Source organism: Erinaceus europaeus, chromosome 22, assembly GCF_950295315.1.
Source record: "Erinaceus europaeus chromosome 22, mEriEur2.1, whole genome shotgun sequence".
Lineage (NCBI taxonomy): Eukaryota > Metazoa > Chordata > Mammalia > Eulipotyphla > Erinaceidae > Erinaceus > Erinaceus europaeus.
The window spans coordinates 7,086,190-7,101,205 of NC_080183.1; the positions used below are offsets into that span (position 1 = coordinate 7,086,190).

The following is a 15,016-nucleotide window of genomic DNA, read 5'->3' on the forward strand; positions in this document are numbered from 1 at the left end:
GTGCTCAAGGACCCAGGTTCAAGCCCCAGTACCCATCTGTAGGGGAGAAGCTTCACAAATGGTGAAGCAGTGCTGAAGGTGTCTCTCTGTCTCTCATCCTCGTTATCACCCCTTCTCTCTCAATTTCTGGTCGTCTCTGTCTAATAAATAAATAAAGATAATAAAAAGATGAAAAAAACCAAAAAACTTAGATTCTGAAAATCATGTACATTATAAGACTCCTACTTTTTGTTCCCCAAAAATTTTAATTAATTTTTAGTATCCAGACTAAAATTTTAGTATTAATTATCTGATTGTGGTTTTATCCATTTTCATTTTATTATTTTTATTTGTCTACAATTTCTAAATATCTAGTAGTAGCCATGGAATCTCCAACTGCATATGCAAGAAGAGTCTAGAGAGATTATGACAGCACAAATCAGCATAATCCCTGTAGCTGCCTCTAAACTTTCCTATATTTCAGAACATGAGCTTTGATGACTTTCTCTTGAATTTTCACCAGTTTCTGTTAGAATGAGAATAGGAAATTTAAAATTTATTCAGCATGTTTCCTAGCAGTGTCAGATACCGAAGACTGTGACAGAGACCGGTTGCTGGAGTTTTGCTTTTTAGTAAGATCTGTTACCAGTAATGTTTCCTCATCTGCTCTTAGAATGTGAGCAGCAATATAGAGGAGAATCAAGAGGAACCAAGCTGAGACAAGGAAAAGTGTGGCAGTGGCCATAGTCCTGAGGGTCGAAGATTGATCCCAAGCATCCCATTTCTCTATCCTCCAGGGTTATTGCTGTGAATCCACTGCTCCTGGAAGCCATTTTCCCCATTTTGTTGCCCTGTTGGACTTGTAGTTTTTATTATTATCATTGTCATAGTTGTTGTTGGATAGGACAGAGAGAAATGGAGAGAGGAGGGGAAGACAGAGAGGAGGAGAGAAAGACAGACACCTCCAGACCTGCTTCACCGCTTGTGAAGCGACCCCTGCAGGTGAGGATCTGGGGGCTCAAACCGGGATCCTTAAGCCGGTCCTTGTGCTTTGTGCCATGTGCGCTTAACCCGCTGCACTACCGCCCGACTCCCTCGCTGAAAATTATTGTAAGAAAAACTCAAAATTTTGATGCAGTGCCCTTTCTATTTCTCTCTATATACTGATGGATAGCACCCCCCCCCCAAATGTCCAGAATGGGTCTTCCCAAGACAGGTCACTTTGGTATGTAGACTCTTTTGCCCTGAGGCCAACCAAGACCCTGCCGGCTCGTGAGGAACTTTCACCACTCCCTTAACTACCTAGGAGAATGAACGTTGGCTGTATTGCCTAGGTCTGTTTGTTCACTCTTACCAAAGATAACCTTTCTGTTGGAGAAACCTTTATATGGCAGGGCAAATATCTTATTACAGAACACCTGGTCTTTATGAGTTCTCCTCCTTGTCTGATGAGTCTCCTCCTTTCTTCTCAAACTCCATCTTATTTCTTAGCTCAGGCTGTATACTTTCATTTTGCCCTAATGGCTTTAGAATTCACCTCTCTTTGGATTCCCCTTAGGTATGTAATTATCTTCGTTCTTTTATCCAACTCGTTTGTCTGACATTAATTTAATTGCTCAAAGCCTGACAAGAACACAGAAAGGCAATGGGGAATTTTCTCTCATCCCCAAGACCACATATTAAAATATTGCATTCGGGAGTCGGGCTGTAGCGCAGCGGGTTAAGCGCAGGTGGCGCAAAGCACAAGGACCGGCATAACGTTCGAACCCCGGCTCCCCACCTGTAGGGGAGTCGCTTCACAGGCGGTGAAGCAGGTCTGCAGGTGTCTGTCTGTCTCTCCTCCTCTCTGTCTTCCCCTCCTCTCTCCGTTTCTCTCTGTCCTATCCAACAACGACGACAACAACAATAATAACTACAACAATAAAACAACAAGGGCAACAAAAGGGAATAAATAAATAAAATAAAATAAAATATTTTTTTAAATAAATAAAATAAAATATTGCATTCTTTTATAGATTCTTGTATCAGGGGGTTCAGTTTTAGAAATCTTTAGTAGTGGAGATGCTAGCCTTACCTTAAAGATATAAATTAATAGGGAAACTGGGCAGTGGCACACCTGATTAAGTGCACAGAGTACTAAGTGGAAGGAGCCACGCAAGGATCTGGGTTCAAGTCTTTGCCCCCCACCTGCCGCAAGAACACTTAACAAGTGACGAAGCAGGCCTACAGGTGTCTACCTTTCTCTCTCTCTCCTCCTTCTCTCTCTCAAATTCTCTCTGTCTTATACGATAAAGTGGAAAAAAATGTCCATCAGGAGCTGTGGATTTCTAATGCCTGTACTGAGCCCCAGTGATAACCCTGGTGGGAAAAAAAGAATACATATATATAAAGTAATCAATTGATAGGTAAGGAAATAGCCTAAAACACCTCAGACTTTTATAACAAAACTATGATTTAAGACATGGGTTAAGGGCCAGGTGGTGTACCTGGTTAGGCACTTACACTACAGTGTGCAAGGACCCAGATTCAAGTCCTTGGTCCCCACCTGCAGGGGTAAAGCTTCACACGTGGTGAAGTAGGGCTGCAGGTGTCTCTCTGTCTCTCTTTCTCCTTCTTTATCTGCCCTCCCTCCCCTTCAATTTCTCTCTGTTCAAATTAAAGTTTAAAAACTACACACACACACACACACACACACACACACACACATATACATATATCAGAGAAAATCCTTTAAAAGAAGAGACATGAGTTACCATACCATTAACAGCTCACAAGTATGCAACTGGAAGTATACTTTGTGTATATTTCTGGCTCATTTTTTATTATGTGTTGGTAAGTATTATTGTAGATACTAAGGAATATAATACATGTTAACACTACCACTTAACTCTTCCAAGTATTTATGGATTATATCATGAATTAAAGAAAACATTTTAACTTTTTGCTGCTATCATTTATAAAATATATTTGCTTTAGGGGAGTTGGGCGGTAACGCCGTGGGTTAATAAGCACACGTGGTACAAAGCACAAGGACCTGTTTATGGGTCCTGGTTCGAGCCCCCGGCTCCCCACCTGCAGGGGAGTCGCTTCACAAGCAGTGAAGGTCTTCAGGTGTCTATCTTTCTCTCTCCCTCTCTGTCTTCCTCTCCTCTCTCCATTTCTCTCTGTCCTAACAATGATGACATCAATAACAGCAACAATAATAACTACAACAACAATGAAAAACAAGGGCAACAAAAAGGAAAATAAATAAATAAATAAATAAATGTATGTATTTTTGCTTTAATGAGAAAGAGAGAGAGAGCATTGCTCAACTGTAACTTAAGGTTCTGATAGGAGTTGAACTCCTAGGGACCTGGGCACCTCAGGCATGCTAATAATGCATTCTAACACATAAAGTTATTTGCCTGATCCTTGCTACTAGCATTTCTTTCTCTCTTTATTTCTTTTTTTAAATAATTTATTTATTCATGAGAAAGATAGGAAAGAAAGAATCAGACATCACTCAGGTACATGTACTGCCAGGGATTGAACTCAGGACCTCATGCTTTAGAGTTTAATGCGTTATCCACTGAGCTGCCCTCAGGAACACCCATTAGCATTTCTTGAACTGGAAGTTAATTCACTTACACGAAGTTTATTTTAATTCACCTAATCTTATTTTTGATTCACCTTATTTTACTCAAAATTGTTTTTCTGCAGATTAAAATTAAGCTTTTCTTGCAAAACACCGTTACTCAGAAACTGAATGTGACAGTTTTGTTTCTTATCACACTCTCATCTTTGGTTATAGAAAATGGTTTTCAGTGAATGTTGTCATTTAACTTATAAAGGGTTTGTGGGGCTGCGGTGTTTAAGGATTCACAGTGGGGAGATAGGAGCAGGTTTAAACAATACAAGGTTTATTAGGGTGAAACAAGAAAAAGGCAAAATAAGCAGGTATCATCAAGCGTTAAGAGTACGCTAGGTCCATAAACTTTGAGTATAGTTACCAAAAGTTTAGTCCCATAAAATAAACAATTATCAGCTCTGGTAAAGGTTGCTCATGGCTGTAGAGGGGTCTAAAAGTTTACCAGCTAGCAGAGTCACACGTGTTCGGTTCCCAGGAGACGTAGCCATGGCGGATACCTAGAGCACTTCCTTCGAGATGCTTATGAAGAAGCAGCAACCAAAGACAGCGACCTCCTCCGAGTCCCCTGCATTTCCTTCTGTGTGTGTCCTGCCTCAGGATTATGTCATTCATATGCTCATAGTCCCAAACTCATGTTGGGGTCACAACAAGTGAAGCCAGATTTGCTTCTCCAGGCTTATGAAGAAAAACTCCCTCCTCCATTTAGATGAATAGTCAGTTTTAAATAGTTTATTATCTTGCGTTTAGTGGAGTTCTTTAATGGATATTTGAGATAATTACGTAGAGGAGGCTGGTTGGATCTTCACTTTTACTTTTGTCAAGTTCAAAGACAGGCTGACCCTAGATGTTCCAGAGTGACTTTCAGATTATTTACAACAGAAGCAATTGAAAAACAGAAGGTCTAAGAAAAATGTTTTACCCAATCACCCTGAAACCAGGAAATAATCTTTTCTGTATGCTGATACTGCACACAGGAAGCCTTGTCATCCAAGATTAAGGCTCACAAGATCTGTTTTCTTTTTTAAAATGTATATTTATTAGAGAGAGTGTGAGAGAAAGAGAGAGAGAGAGAGGACACCAGAGCATCACTGTGGCATATGCATTGGTGAAGGTCAAACTCTGGACCCAATGCTTGAGAGTCCAGCAATTCATTCACTATGCCACTTCCTGGGCAGCTCTCTCTCTCTCTCCTTTTGCCCCTTTCTCCCTCTCCCTGAAACAGAGTAGAGCACTGCTCGAGCATATATAATGACCAGAATTGTACACAAGGTCTCATACATGCAAAAGTATATGACCCAGCCACAGAGCCATTTCTCCAGCAACTAGCAAGGTCTGTTTTCAGTACACATGTACACAAACCATCAAAATCTCTTCTTTTAAATGCAAAACTTTGTCCTGTCTTTCCCTTCCAAATTTTATTGCCTCTTTCTGGAAATTATTGAACTACACTGGAATAGCCATGTAGAAGGTCTTATTATTCCATGGAGGGGCCTCTATAAAAATGTAATTCAAGTTAATTTTTTCCTTTTGCTTATCCCTTTTGTACTACTCAAACTGTTTCTCAGCTTGAGAATCTAGAGGGTCAGAGGACAGTTAGCTTGTTCCTCAACCCCTTTCTTCAACAAGATTTCATCCAGGCTCAACAATATATCACATGCATGTGGCCTCTGCCTGCTGTATGCATAGTGTGGTGTTAGACTGTGAGGATCTAGTATGTTTTGAAAGTATTTCTTTATGTTCATGAAAGAGGGAGAGACAAAGAGATAATGAGAGAGAGATAGAGACAGAAAGAGGGGAAGAGAGAAAACACTCTGGTGTGTGGTGGTGCTAGGAATTGAACTTGAAGCCTCTGAGGCTCAGGAAGTCCGGAAGCCTTTGAAGCAGCCTGGGTGGATAGATAGTGGTTCTGTCTCTGAGCACAGGGACAGGGATGAACAGGCTACGGAGACCCCACAGGGCTCTGGATGAGTATATTCTGGTCTGAAGGTAGGCAGAGGCTCAGCCAGAAATATATTTAAGAGGCATCTGTATCTAAGAGCCACACTTAACAAGACAAGGGTCTACCAAATTAAGACTCTAACACTTTTCTGTGTATGAGGCCAACGGAGTCCATCTCTGAGTATGAGTAAGATGTTCCAGGGATCCTGAGTCTCTTCTGCCTCAGCTATATCACCAGCAAGAGGCTTTGTCTCCATGGTGGAGTCACAGGAGAAAAACGGCCTACACCCTGAGCCTCTGCTTGAAAGGACATTCCCGGAGGACACTCAGAGCCACAGTGGACTTGGCATGAGTGAGGACTGAACTGTTCAAGGGTAGAGTCTGAACTTTTGGGGTGTGTCATTCACTGTAGCATATTTAAGCCAATCATGAACTATCCTACCTGCCTTCCCTGGGGCCCAGAAGTCAACTTTTAAAACATGGTCTGGATAATTCTGGAGTGACCAGACTGACCTTCTGTGATAGCACAGGTCTTGTGGACAATTTAGTCACCCTTGGTTCAAGCCCAGGCACCACCCAGGAGGTGTTATGCACCAGGAGATGCTTCCATGTTGTGATGTTTCTCCCTCTCTGTCTCTGTCTCTGTATCTGAATGAAATAGCATCTCTCTGTTGCCTGGTGACACAATGGTAGAGCTTTGAGTTTGCAAGGCATGAGGTTCTGAGTCTGATCCCCCGAACCATCTATACCATAATGCTGCTCTGGCCTCTCTCACTCTGCAGCCTCAGGCTCTTCCTCTCTCTTTCTCTCTGTGTATTTCTATCTCATGAAGTAAATAAAATAATATAAAAAATAGAGCCTGGTCCCCTAAAAGCTGAAGAAAGCTTCGGTGCTGTGGTCTCTTTTACTCCTTTTCTGCCTCTCTGTCTGTATCTAAGAAAACTGTCTGCGGCCATACCACCTTGAACACGCCCGATCTCGTCTGGTCTCAGAAGCTAAGCAGGGTCGAGTCTGGTTAGTACTTGGATGGGAGACCTCCTGGGAAAATTAAGAGTGCACAAGGACCTGTGTTCCTGGCCCCTGGTTTCCGCCTATTGGAGGGAATCTTCAAGAGTGGTGGTGAAGCAGTCCTACAGTTGTCTCCTCCATTCTGTTTCCCCCTCCCCTCTCAATTTCTGTCTCTATCCTAAATAAATAAAATAGAAAATAACAAAGAGAAAGAAATAAAAAGTGTCTCAAGAGTGGTAAAACTGTGCATGTGTGAGGCCTTGACTTCGGGGGAAAAATTTAAAAAGAATCTTTAAAAATTTTATTTATTTATTTATTTATTCCCTTTTGTTGCTTTATTGTTGTAGTTATTATTATTGTCATCGTTGTTGGATAGTACAGAGAGACATGGAGAGAGGAGGGGAAGACAGAGAGGAGGAGAGAAAGACAGACACCTGCAGACTTGAACTAGGATCCCCATCCTTGTGCTTTGCACCACGTGCACTTAAGCCGCTATGCTACCACCCAGCTCCCCATAGAAAGACTCTTAGTGCTCATTGCCTTAACTCTGCCAGAAAGACTTGAAAGAGGAGGCCAGGCAGTAGCATACTGGGTTAAGTGCACACAGTGCAAAGCACAAGGACAAATGCAAGGAACCCTGTTGGAGCCTCTGGCTCCCCACCTGCAGGGGGGTCGCTGCAAGCGATGAAACAGGCCTGCAGTTGTCTACCTTTCTCTCCCCCTCTCTGTTTTGCCCTCCTCTCTCAATTTCTCTCTGTCCTATCCAACAATAACAACAGCAGTAACAGCAGCAGCAACAACAACAATGGTAAAAATAAATAAATAAATAAATAAATAAATAAATAAATAAATAAATAAAAGATGACCTCCAGGAACAGTGGAGTCACAGTGCAGGCAATAACCCTGGAGGCAAAAAAAAAAAAAAAAAAAAAAAAAAAAAAGGACTTGAAGGAAGCATGGCTCTAATATAATGAATGTGCCAATCACAGTTGAGCATTTATTGTGTGCCTGATAGAAAGTGGCTCCTCACCTGTGCGCTGGCAAGGTCTGTGGGTGTGTATGCAGGTGGGAAAGTGGTGAGGTGGGGTTTGAGCCTCTCTGTTTCCCCATGTGTCCATTAACTCACTCATATACTCTCAGTTTGCTAACTCCCCTGATAGGTTAGAGCTGAGGCCCCACAGCTAAGGGTAACTTTAATAAGAATCATTTACAAAGGCTGTCATAATAACCAAAGGTTATGTAAAAGTGAAAAAAATTGTTAAACCTGTCTTACAGTTTACAGCTAAGCATTTTTTTTCAGACTTTTGAGGACAGTTATCTAGCATAATTTCAACCTTCCTAACAATAAGTGGACTTTTGTTTTTAGCTGTCGTTCTTTTTTTTTCATTTCTATTATTTATTTATTCCCTTTTGTTGCCCTCGTTGTTTTATTGTTGTAGTTATTGATGTCATTGTTGTTGGATAGGACAGAGAGAAATGGAGAGAGGAGGGGGATACGGGGGGTGGAGAGAAAGACAGACACCTGCAGACCTGCTTCACCGCTTGTGAAGCCACTTCCCTGCAGGTGGGGAGCCTGGGGCTTGAACCAGGATCCTTACACACTTTGCATCATGTGCACTTAACCCACTGCGCTACCGCCCAACTCCCTTTTTTTTTTTTTCTCATTTCTAATAGCTGCAGAGGAAGTTTTCTATTGTGTTACAGTTGCTCCTCTGAGGATACCAGATTCAATTGAGCTTGCATATCAATAAACCAAACTGAAAGCACAAATTACTTGTAATAAAGTTTTACAGGGTTCTGTGCATTGACCATATGTCAAGAAGCCTAAAAAGAATAGAATTTGATTAGGTCTTCCATGTTCTAATTGCCAAAGCAAGGGTAATCATGTGAGGTGATGGAGATGTCAACTAGCCTGAATGGACAGGTGAATCAAATAATCACTCAGCAAACTTAAACTTATCGAATGCTTTCTGTCAATTATATCTCAAGAAAGATGGGAGAGAAGGGCTCAGAGATAGCTTATCTGGTAGAATGCATGATTTACCATGTCTAGGACCTTGGGTTTGAGTCCTGACACCACACAGGAGCACTGTGGACTGTACTAGGGGATCTTTATGGGTTGGGAAGTAGTTCTGTGACTTCTCTCCCTTTAAGAATGAAAATAATTGGCCAGGGAGGCTGCTCAGCTATGGTACAACACACACAAGGTCCTGGGTTCATTCTTCAGTACCGAAAAACAGAGAGGAAAAATGTCTCCACATCGACAGTCCTGTCTAGTGCAGCCAATCTTGATTTTCAACAGCTTGTGTTTTCATCCACCTACATGCAGGCCTGTCTTTTCCTGAAAGGCTAGACTTAAATTAGGCCCAGACTTCTCCAGGTTGTGTCTTTGCTTTTTTTGTAGACAGGCGTTAGGACAGGCCAGTTCATAATCAGGCCAGTGGTTATGACATGCTCAAAACCGGCAGCCAGCTAACTCTAGTGTCTGCCAGTGCAGGGGTGGGGATGTCTAAGAAATGCTAACTGTAGTAGCAACAACAAAAATCTCAAAAGGACTTGTCAGTCAAAGGAGCTGGCCTCCCAGCAAACAGTGCACGTGCTGTCTAAACTCTCCCAAATGTCAGCTGATAGTGTCAACTGAGGACAAGCATTCAAAAGGATTTTTTTCTTATCAAGCAAAGAACCTTGTTGCAAAAATCACTATATTCTGTCTATCTCAGTTGGTAATTTTGTTGAAACTTTGACCAAAAGACACCCTGGTTCATTTTGTCCTGACCTAGTATGGAATACCATGACCAGAATGTGATGTACCCCATTACTGCCCAAGTGGAAGCTTGGCTGGTAGAACTGAATGCCTGTTCCCAGGAAGGCTGAACATGAGCAGAGAGATTCGGTGCACACTCATGAAATCGCCCCAAGCATGACTTGCTCAGGTCCCATTTCCAGACACAGGAGCATAGGAGGAAAATGCCCTGGGCAATTGCGAAGTGCCCTTTCCAAGAAAGCACCCCTTAGCTGCAGTGAGCAGTCACAGAGGAAGGACTCTGCCCAGGTGAGAAGTCCACTGAACACGCTGCACTACTTGAAAATTCCCTTTTCCAAAAGCCCTTCAGAAACCAGTAATCCTGTTAGCACGGCTTCTGGAACACCTACCTACCTGCAGTAAAATGTAATTACCACTGTCAGCCAGCAAATAATTGCTCCACGTTCTAAATGAATGGGGGATGTTCTCCAGAAGGAATTACTGTTCCAAAATGAATCAGCTCAGCTCATCATCTTTGCTTCAGTTACTGACAAATTGGGCCACTGCTTCCACTGAAGAGGAGAGGTAGGAAAAGTGAGGGAGATTCATTGGTGGGGACAGGGCAGAGTGGAGACTGTCCAAAGCATATGAGCCAGTGGGCTTTTTGGGTCATTTCCAAAGACATGGTACTCCTAACAGGTGTCCATTGTGCCAGTCAGAGAGCCTCTACAATAAACATCTTTCCTTCCATTCTCTTCTAGTGCCCGCTGTATTTCCAAGAGCTTCTGTTTGTTATGATTGTGTTTTGGGGTCAGAGCACTATTCAGCTCTGGCCAGTGGTGGTGTTAGGAATCTAACCAGAGACTTCTCCCATTCGAGTCCTATGCACTGCTGCTGTGATAGCTTCTCTACTCGAGTACTTATAAGAGAATGAGAGAGGGAGGGGGTGGGAGATTTATTTTTTTATGAGCAAGAGAGGCCAGAGCACTACTCGAATGGTTTATGGTGGTGCCAGGGATTGAAACTAGGACTCCTGGGGTCTCAGTCATTCAAGTCTCATGCTCTAACATATTGAGCCGTCTCCCAATCTTACACACAGCAGTCCTTGTGCTCACATCTAGGTAACAGTGTCACGGTAGGCTGACACGGTAAGGGATGTCACGGTAGACTGTTTTCAAAGGAAGGGTTTGCTTAAGGCAGGGAATCAATTTGTGAAAAAACAAACAGACCAAAGAAGAAAAAAGAAAAAAGAAAAAAGAAAAAAGAAAAGAAAAGAAAAGAAACAGATGCCATCAGATCAGAGCAGTGCTTTTCTAGAAAGCTCAAAATGTCAGGTGCCCAGAGCTCCTGAGGGGGCCCCACTGTTACTTCCTTGGAAGCTAGCTTTGCTTTGGCTAACATCTCCAGCATCACTAACAGCAGGAAGAACTGGAATGAAGTAGAGACTTCGGGGGTCTTGAGGACCCCTGGATTCTAGCCCAGTCACATGGGGAGCCAGCTCTTAGATTTTCCAGGCCCCTGTTACATGCAAAAGAAGAGGAGCAGTAATTGCTCTCCTACTTGGAAATTCTCTTGTTTGGGGCACAGATCTAAACACAGGCAGAATAGGGCTTCCAATTTCAGGGGTGAGGGTTTTGAGTTCTCAAGAATTTAATAAATGCTTTTTATATGAGGTCAGGGAACAGTTTACCCAGTAAAGCACAGAGCTTTATTGCACATGAGACCCTGGGTTTGAGTCCTGGAACCACATGAAAGACACTTGGGCAATACTGTGGCAGCTCCACACATAGTGAGTCAATGCTGTGGTGTCTCTTCTCTTTGCCTCTCCCTCTTCTCTCTCTGAAATAAAAGATGAAGAAAATTGACCTGGGGAAGCCCTCCCTCAATATTGGTACTGCGTAGGTGTGAGGCCCTGAGTTCAATCCTCAGCACCAAAATAAACAAATAAATGTTTTAAAATAAGGTATTTAGGGGACAGGAGAGAACTTACCCAGCAGAGCACACACTTTGCCTGTGTTTGAGCTCCTGGCTACCACATACATAGAGAAGCCTCACAAGCAGTGGGGCAGTGTTATGATGTCTTCTCTATTTATCTCTATCTATCTATCTCTCCCTCCCTCCCTATCAGTTTCTCCCTCTATCTTAAAAAGAGAGAGTTGGGGCCAGATGGTATACCCAGTGGAGCGTGCAAGTTACCATGCACAAGGACCCGGGTTCAAGCCCCCGGTCCCCACCTGCAGGGGGGAAGCTTCATGAGCGGTGACCTAGTGTCCCAGGTGTCTCTTTTTCTCTTTCTCTCCCTACCTCCCCTTCCCTTCTCAATTCCCCTCTGTCCTCTCAAAGGAAAAATAATAACTATGTCTTAAAATGCAAGTCTTCCAGGAATGGTAGAATCGTGAAGGCATTAAGACTCAGCAAAAGCCCTGGTGCAAAAAGGAAAAGAGAAGGGAAGAGACTGACAGGGCTATTGTTCACAGAGAACCAAAAGATAAGGTCAAGCCTCGGGAGAGTGTGCCTCAATGGCACCCTTTTTGGAAGGAAGTGGCTTGTCAAACCAGGCCACACTGGGATTGTCCTGCATGTGACCGCAGTTGCCTTATTTGATATCATTTCTATCATCCTGTGCAAATGAAAAAGAAAAACCATGAAGCTGAGTACTGGCTTACCTGGTTGAGTGCACATGTTACAATGCGTAAGCACCCAAGTTCGAGCCCCCAGTCCTCACCTGTATAGGGAAAGCTTCCTGAGTGGTAAAGCAGTGTTGCAGGTGTCTCTGTCTCTCCCTCTCTATCTTCCTTTCACTCTTGATTTCTGGCTCTCTATCCAATAAATAAATAAAGATAATAAAACAAGTATTTAACTCAATTTAAAAAGAAAAAAATTGTGGAAGACCAGGCAGGAATGTAGTGTCCCCTCCTTTTTACTGACTTACTAGTTATTAATTCAAACTATATCTTCTTTCTATCCACTTTCAAAGTTACTTTATTATGATATCTAAAGAAAGTATTACTAGAAAGATTCATGTTCACTATGTTTCCTGCTAAGGGTGTCAGCAGACTTCTAACTTACAAGTGTATTGCTGTTATAAATAGCAAGATTTGATTCAGGGGCTAGGAAAATAATTCAACTATTTTTACATGTTTTGTTTAAAATATGTTACAGAGGAGAGAGAGAGAGAGAGAGAGAGAGAGAGAGAGAGATCACCAGGTAGGGCATGTGCCTTGCTACATGTGGCTCAGTTCCAAGCCCTTTACCACATGGGAGGTGCTATGATACTGAGGGAGAACTCTGGTGCTACGATGTCTCTCCCTCCCTCACTCTCTCTCTGGATGAAAAATTGCCCAGGACCCCCTAGGACCTTTCTCTCAACTTGGATCAACAACTGTAGAGAATGTTCCATTCTCTGAAGGGAGGCTGGACAACATACTCTATGCTACACTTGAGGAAGATGGGTCCTGATATTGGGGCAGCTTGGAACATTCCTACTCATGACCACAGAAGGTGAGCTCAGCTCTACAGGGATGCAGAAATCACATAGGCTCCTAAGCTGAATATGGGCCCCAGATCAGATCAAATCAATGGGGTTTACAGTCAACAATATTTATACACCTTTCCCATATTTGGGAGCTGCTCTCTTCCCTGATCCAGATTTCCGGTCCTTTTTCCAGCCATGACATCATCTCCCCAGACAATAACTTGGATCCACCTGCATATTAGATTTCAGGCTCAGGAGAAAAAAAAACTAGTATAGCCACAGGCCCTTTGGAATATAACTAAAATATGCCTATTAGCTATCTACAGAATGGAGACCCCCCCCACACACTCTTCATCTGCACTACTCCAGCCTTTAGGTTCATGATTGGTCAACAACTTGTTTGGTTTTATATGTTAACTCTCTTTTCAGCCACCAGGTTCCAGATTCAGCCACTAAGTTTCAGTTGGCATGATGTCAACCAGACTTCCCTGGACAGACAACCCCACCAATGTGTCCTGGAGTTCTGATTCCCCAGAACCCCCCCCCCCCACCAACTAGGGAAAGAGAGAGACAGGCTGGGAGTATGGATCGACTTGTCAACACCCATGTTCAGCAGGGAAGCAATTACAGAAGCCACACCTTCCACCTTCTGCATCCCACAATGATCTTGGGTCCATACTCCCAGGGGGTTAAAGAATAGGAAAACTATCAGGGGAGGTGGGATACGGAGTTCTGGAGGTGGGAACTGTGTAGTGGTACCCCTCTTATCCTATGGTTTTGTCAGTGTTTCCTTTTTATAAATAAAAAAAGAAAAAGAAAAATTGCCCAGGAACAGTGAAATCATACACATGTAAGATCATTGCTCTACAGAAAAAAAAATTTTTTTTACAAGCAGATTTTGACTCTACAAAGCTCCTATTCCCTCCCCACCAGTCATACTTTTTGTTTGTTTGTTGGTTTTTTGGTTTGTTTTCAGTCAGGAATTTGTGATTCTACCATTCCTGGATGATGATGATGACGATGATTCTTCCTCTTCTTCCTCCTCCTCTACTGCTACTCCTACTTGTCCTTTTTTCCCCCTTCCTAAATAGAGGGAGAGAGGGGAAGCAGAAAGAAGGGAACAGATCACAGCACTACTCCACTGCATGTGAGGCTTCCCATGTGGTGGGCCAGGACTTGAACCTGGGTCCTTGCATGTGATTTTGTGATCTCTACCAGGTGAATTAACTCAGCTTCTGTGATACATGTGTCATAGCAGACCCCCACATAGCAGTTTGATTGGTCCAACCACGAGAAACAGACCTTCCCCTTGTAGACTGAGAGCAGCATCAAGGAGAAACATTCATCCCGATTTTTCACCATGCTCCTCCAAGGCTAACTGATTCATCATAGTGCATGGAAATGCTGGACCTCTTGAGATCATCAAGCAGCAGACTGCAGCTTCTCACAACCCTCCAGCATATGGCTTGTATATTCTTTGGGGAATTCTGCACAATATGTCGATAGTGGCTTTCTCTTTGACATTCAAGTTAATTATCACCACTGAAACTTTAATATTTTTTAAAAAGTACATGTTGCTTAATTTGTTCATGAATCAGTGGTTTAATAAATGCCAGCATATATATTAAATTATGTTAATGTTTAATATCCTTGTGAGCAGTCAAAAGTGCATTAAAAATTAAAATAAAATTAATTCCCACTTTCCCATTCTTACACTGTAGGTAATGTTATTTTATACTGTGGTATACTGTTCTACAAATTGACATTTGGTATTTTGAATTAATGAACTTTGTGATTTATTTACTGCCTGGGGGGTGCTATTCATTATTTTTAATTACTGTATAACTTCATACATCCCAGCATGAGACCCTGAACAATCAGATGAACAGTGCTGGATAGTCTTTTTTTTTCCTTTTAAATGTAATCATGTACTAAAGACAGAAGACTAAGTTAGCATCTCTAATATGCCAGGCTGTGGCACTGGACTGTGAGCTGGTGGGCTTATGAGTAACCTTCCCAAGCGAACTCTTCAAAATCAGAATGCCCTGGAAAGCCTGGTCTCCTACCCTGCAGAAATTGTGACTGTCATGGAGAACTATTATTACCCACAAAGTCAAAAGCAAGAATCTCTGGGCTCCTGTGCATTAGTAAGAGGCAGCTGAGATGTTGAAACATGTCATTTCATCCTACAAACTTTTAGAACTGCCACAAGGAGTTGCCATGCTTTGTACCAAGACTTAAT

At 42.6% G+C, this 15,016-nt stretch overlaps 1 non-coding gene across 1 annotated transcript; it reads left to right on the forward strand.

The window, feature by feature from the left end:
* The first annotated feature begins 325 nt into the window (after nucleotides 1-325).
* Nucleotides 326-460, forward strand: LOC132535490 (small nucleolar RNA SNORA44). Its single transcript, XR_009547288.1, has one exon. It is a non-coding gene; the product is annotated as a small nucleolar RNA SNORA44 (small nucleolar RNA).
* Nucleotides 461-15,016: the final 14,556 nt, after the last annotated feature.